This window comes from Triticum urartu, unplaced genomic scaffold (assembly GCF_056163025.1).
Source record: "Triticum urartu cultivar PI428250 unplaced genomic scaffold, HENAU_Tu73 scaffold1, whole genome shotgun sequence".
Taxonomy (NCBI): domain Eukaryota; kingdom Viridiplantae; phylum Streptophyta; class Magnoliopsida; order Poales; family Poaceae; genus Triticum; species Triticum urartu.
The window spans coordinates 12960353-12968456 of record NW_028259461.1 but is presented as its reverse complement, the minus strand read 5'-3'; positions in this window follow the sequence as shown (position 1 = coordinate 12968456).

The window sequence follows — 8104 nt, the reverse complement described above, 5'->3', positions numbered from 1 at the left end:
GAAAAAAGGGAAATTTTTTTTTCTAATCCATATCTCTCTCATTCCTTTCTTACAAACAAAAGAGTTTTTCTTATTGAAGGCTGGATTATTATCCATTTTTAGTGATAAAAAATCACGACATACTAGTTATGTCACTCTCACTATACCCACGTATAATATAATATGTGGGTATGTAGTATATGATTCGTCTATTTCTTAGAGTACGAAAGACGAATCGAATCTTCTTATGGTTCTATTTAAGAATGGGTATGCCATACACCCCGCGGGGATTGTAGTTCAATTGGTCAGAGCACCGCCCTGTCAAGGCGGAAGCTGCGGGTTCGAGCCCCGTCAGTCCCGAACTAGGGTTCAATGAATGGAGAAATTGATATTTCCTTTTTCCATGAAAAAAAGGGGCAGGGAGCAAGATCAAATACCCACAGGGCACCCTTACTTCACTTTTTTATTTTGCATCTCTCATTAAAGAGGGAGGGAGGGCATATAGGAATTTTTTTTTCACTACTCCCAATCGATAAAGAAAGACACACATACGATATGTGGATTAGTAGAATTTAGGATATTATATTACTCTATCTTTCTTTATGATGATACCATCCTCATCTTAATTTCCTATTCCACTCTTATGGAATAGAGTACCGGTATTTTACCGGAATCCATACATAAATCGTATTCCCTTTTTATTTCAGACCTCTTTTCCCCATCTCACTTCTACTGCTTATTTGGATGTCTATGTGACCCATAGAAAGTGAAAGTTGGTCATATAATACATACATAATTGTATGTATAACTATAAGAAAAAGGAAGGGAAATTGTATAAGATTAAGAAAGTATAAGATTAAGAAAGCTCGTGGGTTAGAGATATAGAAAAGAAAAAGTAGAAAAGGATTAAAAAAGAGGGAATTCCTAATCCAATCAAAAAACCCATTTTGGTCTTAGTGTGGATAGAGGATCTTCCTATGTTATACTATATAACTCTCATCCGTGAAATATAACTCTCATCCATGAATTGATTTGATAGATCCGATATTCATAATATTGAATTGATTCAGTATTATCAGAATGCAAGCCCTACCCTTGAATTTACAAGATACCCCTTTTTCCTCTCCATGGGATTACATCCCGAGTTATTGTGAAAATAAAAAATAAAGAGGTTATGGAAGTCAATATTCTCGCATTTATTGCTACTGCACTGTTCATTCTAGTTCCTACTTCTTTTTTACTTATTATTTATGTAAAAACAGTCAGCCAAAATAATTAATTGGAATTCCAATTAATCATTGAAGAAATTAAAAAGGGATTAAATAAAAAAAATCCAAGTCTTAAATGAAAGGATCTGGTTGGAATCTTAAAGTGTGGTAGAAAGAACTACATATAGTTTTTTCTACGACACTTTAGATTCTTTCTATTATATTATCTTTGAATCTACATAGAATAGATTAGTAGATTGAAATAGTTAAGTAGTCTAATTCAATTTCTTTTTTCATTGCATCCACTTAATTTCAATCAGGTCAAAATAAAAAAATCTAAGACAATTCTTGACCAAAGAATCCATGGAAGGAAAGAAAAATAATATGAAGAATAGACTATAGTAAAAAGTAAAAGGAAATGGAAAATGTGTGATATGCCGTGAATAGTTCCGTGGAAGAAAGTCTAATTTTCTTATGTATAGAACTTTTTTTAACCATTCGTCATTTCTAGTAGAAATTCTGAATTGGTATAATGGCTCTTTCTTACATTACAACTTACAATACAAGAGTTTCTTACAGGAGTGAAACAAAACTAAAGAAAAAGATTAAAGAATAACGTTTGACAAAATGATTAATGCAAAATGATCCATTAAAGAAAAGAATTGATACAACAATTTGATTACTTAATCAATTAGTAGTATCCCTAGAGTCCACTCCTTCCCCATACTACTAGTGAAAGAGAAAATGTAAAGACTACCATTAAAGCAGCCCAAGCGAGACTTACTATATCCATCTAAATTATGTCTCCTATTTCTATGAAGGGATTATTCTACTATTGATCAATAATCATAGTGGAATCAAGGGTACAGAGTCAAAAAGGGATTCCGCCCTAAGGCCATGGATCAATCAGTTCAAGGAATTTACTCCTAACAAATTCTTATAGGAATTCTGGTAGAATTAGAGAGCATTAAAAATACGAGATACTATAGCCCTTTTTTCCTTAAAAAAGAAAGAGTACGGGAATGATGTCCTGAATAGAAGAAGCGGGAATAGGAAGATTTTTTATTCCTTTTGTTACTCTTTTTTTTTTTTTTAAGCAAAGGACGCCCGAATATACCATAAAATTATCGATAGATAAATATTTATTGGATACCTACCTTACCTAATGTTTATTTTTGACCTAAACCCTGCAGCCTTGCTTTGTATCATTCTATGAAAGAATGAAGAGATTTTATCCATAATACAACTCCTAAATTGATTTTTGATCGACCTATTTAATCTGATTCTCGTTAGAATTAAGTAGTCCTTACTTTAGTGTATGTAGGTAACATAAGATGTACGATAAAAAAATGTATAATAATTAGTAAGTCTTGATATTCTTTCGTGGAGTCCCTTCTTGAATCTTAGATTGAAAAAAAAAAAGAATGCCCCTTAGGGACCTTTCTTTGGATACCAAGATTTCTGACATCTTATCCTCGTATTTTAAAATTATCAAATCGAATCTCAATTAAGAACCAATTCAAATTCATATAATAAAAGAATAAGGAAACACTACCTCACCCCTATTGATAACCATTTTGGCCACTACCGTCAAAACAAACCCTAACCCTAGTTTGAGGATAGAACTATGGTATGGTTTCTCTAAACCCAGTATCGGCAGGCCCAGTTACTCTCTTGCCCGAACTTATGCGAAGTAAAAATTTATCGAATTCGATCAGCACTATAAAAAAAACCTAAGTATTTTATTGATCAGGCGGCACCCAGATTTGAACTGGGGATAAAGGATTTGCAGTCCCCTGCCTTACCGCTTGGCCATGCCGCCAAAAAATCCGATCAAAAATCTAGAAAACAGCAAGTATTCATCCACGTTTTCTTACGAAAAGCCCCTTTTATTTTGAATATAATTCTACTTACTTTTTTCCAATCTTTTTCAAAAAATCTATTCCTGCTTTTTTTGATCCAGTTTCTATTATTCTCCTCGATAGATTCTATCTTAAAACATACATTGTTAACACAATAAAACTTCCCATTTCTTTCTATTGAGATGAAAAAGAAGAAAAAGTGGATTTCTATTCACAGGCTGCAAAATTCAGAATAAATTGGAACCGTTAACTAGAATTCTCTTTTTTTTATTGCAGTAGTGAACTACTCTTAAATCGGTATTATCTCCCCCCCCTTCAATGGCATAATAAAATATTATGGCTTTATGCTTAATCCGTGTATAGGTAAACTTTAGGTCCGAACAGCATTATTATCCAAAGATCCCCTTTATGTACATATCTCTATGGGGAATCATGCTTTAATTTTTCAAAGTATTAAATTAAATATCTTGAATAAAAAAAGGAAATTTGCTCTGATATAGAGTATAACCTGACTATCTTGGCGTACCCAAGTGAAATTACGATAAAAGAAAAGCATGGATATGGGGAGAGGTGGATAACTAGATTGGCATGTACTTAAAAAAGGGACTTACTTTATTTTAGAATTCCACAATGAAATACTGAATTTTCTAGCAATTATACTACTCCGATCCGAAATAAAAAAGAACCCTCAAATTATTTTGAGAAATTAAAGTAAGCACGCTATTCTAAATCGAAGTAAAGTCAAACTTTCTAGTATATTATATTACGGCTTTATTACATTCATAGAAAGGAGATAAAATGAGAAATCTTTGCCATCCAATCTGATTAGAATATCATAACATAAAGTATAAGTGGCAGAATTTTTTTTGTAGGAATGTTTTATCAATTCATTTTCATTTCATTTGTACCCCTGGCAAACTCGAACTTTCGTCCAAATGGTCTCTATTCATATGTATGAAATACATATATGAAATACGTATGTGGAGTTCCCTAGAATTTCATGTGATTCAGTAAACAGAATATAGATTCCATGATTGCTAGATCGATCCATAGGGATTGATGAAGAGTGAGCTGATAATGGAATTTTTCTTTGATAAACAGGAAACTTAAGATTAAGATGCTCCGGAATGGAAACGAGGGAATGTCCACAATACCCGGATTTAGTCAGATCCAATTCGAGGGATTTTGTAGGTTCATTAATCAAGCCTTGGCAGAAGAACTTGACAAGTTTCCAACAATTAAAGATCCAGATCACGAAATTGCATTTCAATTATTTGCGAAAGGATATCAACTGCTAGAACCCTCGATAAAAGAAAGAGATGCTGTGTATGAATCACTCACCTATTCTTCCGAATTATATGTATCTGCGAGATTAATTTTTGGTTTCGATGTGCAAAAGCAAACCATTTCTATCGGAAACATTCCTATAATGAATTCCTTAGGAACCTTTATTATAAATGGAATATACCGAATTGTGATCAATCAAATATTGCTAAGTCCTGGTATTTACTACCGCTCGGAATTAGATCATAAGGGAATTTCTATCTACACTGGCACTATAATATCAGATTGGGGGGGGAGATCGGAATTAGCAATTGATAAAAAAGAAAGGATATGGGCTCGCGTGAGTAGAAAACAAAAGATATCTATTCTAGTTCTATCATCAGCTATGGGTTCGAATCTAAGAGAAATTCTGGATAATGTTTCCTACCCTGAAATTTTCTTGTCTTTCCCGAATGCTAAAGAGAAGAAGAGGATTGAGTCAAAAGAAAAAGCTATTTTGGAGTTTTATCAACAATTTGCTTGTGTAGGTGGGGACCTGGTATTTTCGGAGTCCTTATGCGAGGAATTACAAAAGAAATTTTTTCAACAAAAATGTGAATTAGGAAGGATTGGTCGACGAAATATGAATCGGAGACTTAATCTTGATATTCCTCAGAACAATACATTCTTGTTACCACGAGATGTATTGGCCGCTACGGATCATTTGATTGGAATGAAATTTGGAACGGGTATACTTGACGATGACGATATGAATCACTTGAAAAATAAACGTATTCGTTCGGTTGCGGATCTGTTACAAGATCAATTCGGATTGGCTCTTGGTCGTTTACAACATGCAGTTCAAAAAACTATTCGTAGAGTATTCATACGTCAATCGAAACCGACTCCCCAAACTTTGGTAACTCCAACTTCAACTTCAATTTTATTAATAACTACTTATGAGACCTTTTTTGGCACATACCCGTTATCTCAAGTTTTTGATCAAACGAATCCATTGACACAAACTGTTCATGGGCGAAAAGTGAGTTGTTTAGGTCCTGGAGGGTTGACGGGGAGAACCGCAAGTTTTCGGAGCCGAGATATTCATCCGAGTCACTATGGGCGTATTTGTCCAATTGACACGTCTGAAGGAATCAATGTTGGACTTACTGGATCCTTAACAATTCATGCGAGAATTGATCACTTGTGGGGATCCATAGAGAGTCCGTTTTATGAAATATCTGCTGAGAAAGCAAAAGAAAAAAAAGAGAGACAGGTGGTTTATCTATCACCAAATAGAGATGAATATTATATGATAGCAGCAGGAAATTCTTTGTCCTTGAATCAAGGTATTCAGGAAGAACAGGTTGTTCCGGCTAGATACCGTCAAGAATTCTTGACTATTGCATGGGAACAGATTCATGTTAGAAGTATTTTTCCTTTCCAATATTTTTCTATTGGGGGTTCTCTCATTCCTTTTATTGAGCACAATGATGCGAATCGGGCTTTAATGAGTTCTAATATGCAGCGCCAAGCAGTTCCGCTTTCTCGGTCCGAGAAATGCATTGTTGGAACTGGATTGGAACGCCAAACAGCTCTAGATTCGAGGGTTTCCATTATAGCCGAACGCGAGGGAAAGATCATTTCTACTGATAGTCATAAGATACTTTTATCAAGTAGTGGGAAGACTATAAGTATTCCTTTAGTTAACCACCGTCGCTCTAACAAAAATACTTGTATGCACCAAAAACCCCGGGTTCCACGGGGTAAATCCATTAAAAAAGGACAAATTTTAGCAGAAGGAGCTGCTACAATTGGGGGCGAACTTGCTTTAGGAAAAAACGTATTAGTAGCTTATATGCCATGGGAAGGTTACAATTTTGAAGACGCAGTACTAATTAGCGAACGTTTGGTATATGAAGATATTTATACCTCTTTTCACATCCGGAAATATGAAATTCAGACGGATACGACAAGCCAGGGCTCCGCTGAAAAAATCACTAAAGAAATACCACATCTAGAAGAACATTTACTCCGCAATTTGGACAGAAATGGAGTTGTTAGGTTGGGATCCTGGGTAGAAACTGGTGATATTTTAGTAGGTAAATTAACGCCTCAGATAGCGAGCGAATCATCTTATATCGCGGAAGCTGGATTATTACGGGCCATATTTGGCCTTGAGGTTTCCACTTCAAAAGAAACTTCTCTGAAATTACCTATAGGTGGAAGAGGGCGCGTTATCGATGTGAAATGGATCCAAAGGGACCCGCTCGACATAATGGTTCGTGTATATATTTTACAGAAACGTGAAATCAAAGTTGGGGATAAAGTAGCCGGAAGACATGGGAATAAAGGGATCATTTCCAAAATTTTGCCTAGGCAAGATATGCCCTATTTGCAAGATGGAACACCCGTTGATATGGTCTTCAATCCCTTAGGAGTACCCTCCCGAATGAATGTGGGACAAATATTTGAAAGCTCGCTCGGATTAGCGGGGGATCTGCTAAAGAAACATTATAGAATAGCACCCTTTGATGAGAGATATGAGCAAGAGGCTTCAAGAAAACTTGTGTTTTCAGAATTATATGAAGCCAGTAAAGAAACAAAAAATCCATGGGTATTTGAACCCGAGTACCCGGGAAAAAGCAGAATATTTGATGGAAGAACAGGCGACCCCTTTGAGCAACCTGTTCTAATAGGGAAGTCCTATATCTTAAAATTAATTCATCAAGTTGATGAGAAAATTCATGGGCGTTCTACTGGGCCCTACTCACTTGTTACACAACAACCGGTTAGAGGAAGAGCCAAGCAAGGGGGACAACGAGTAGGAGAAATGGAAGTTTGGGCTTTAGAAGGATTTGGTGTTGCTCATATTTTACAAGAGATACTTACTTATAAATCTGACCATCTTATAGCTCGCCAAGAAATACTTAATGCTACGATCTGGGGAAAAAGAATACCTAATCATGAGGATCCTCCAGAATCTTTTCGAGTGCTCGTTCGAGAACTACGATCTTTGGCTCTAGAACTGAATCATTTCCTTGTATCTGAAAAGAACTTCCAGGTTAATAGGGAGGAAGTTTGATCGGAATAAATATAAATTCTTTTCTTATTTCTATTTTATGATTGACCAATATAAACATCAACAACTTCAAATTGGACTCGTTTCCCCTCAACAAATAAAGGCTTGGGCTAACAAAAACCTACCTAATGGAGAAGTCGTTGGCGAAGTCACAAGGCCCTCTACTTTTCATTATAAAACCGATAAACCAGAAAAAGATGGATTGTTTTGCGAAAGAATCTTTGGACCCATAAAAAGCGGGATTTGCGCTTGTGGCAATTCTCGAGCGAGCGGAGCTGAAAACGAAGACGAAAGATTTTGCCAAAAATGCGGGGTCGAATTTGTGGATTCTCGGATACGAAGATATCAAATGGGATACATCAAACTCGCATGTCCCGTGACTCATGTGTGGTATTTGAAAGGTCTTCCTAGTTATATCGCGAATCTTTTAGATAAACCTCTTAAGAAGTTGGAGGGCCTAGTATACGGCGATTTCTCTTTTGCTAGGCCCAGCACTAAAAAACCCACTTTTTTACGATTACGAGGTTTATTCGAAGAGGAAATTGCATCCTGTAACCACAGCATTTCTCCCTTTTTTTCTACCCCAGGCTTTGCAACATTTCGAAATCGGGAAATTGCGACAGGAGCAGGTGCTATTAGAGAACAATTAGCAGATTTGGATTTGCGAATTATTATAGAGAATTCTTTGGTCGAATGGAAGGAATTAGAAG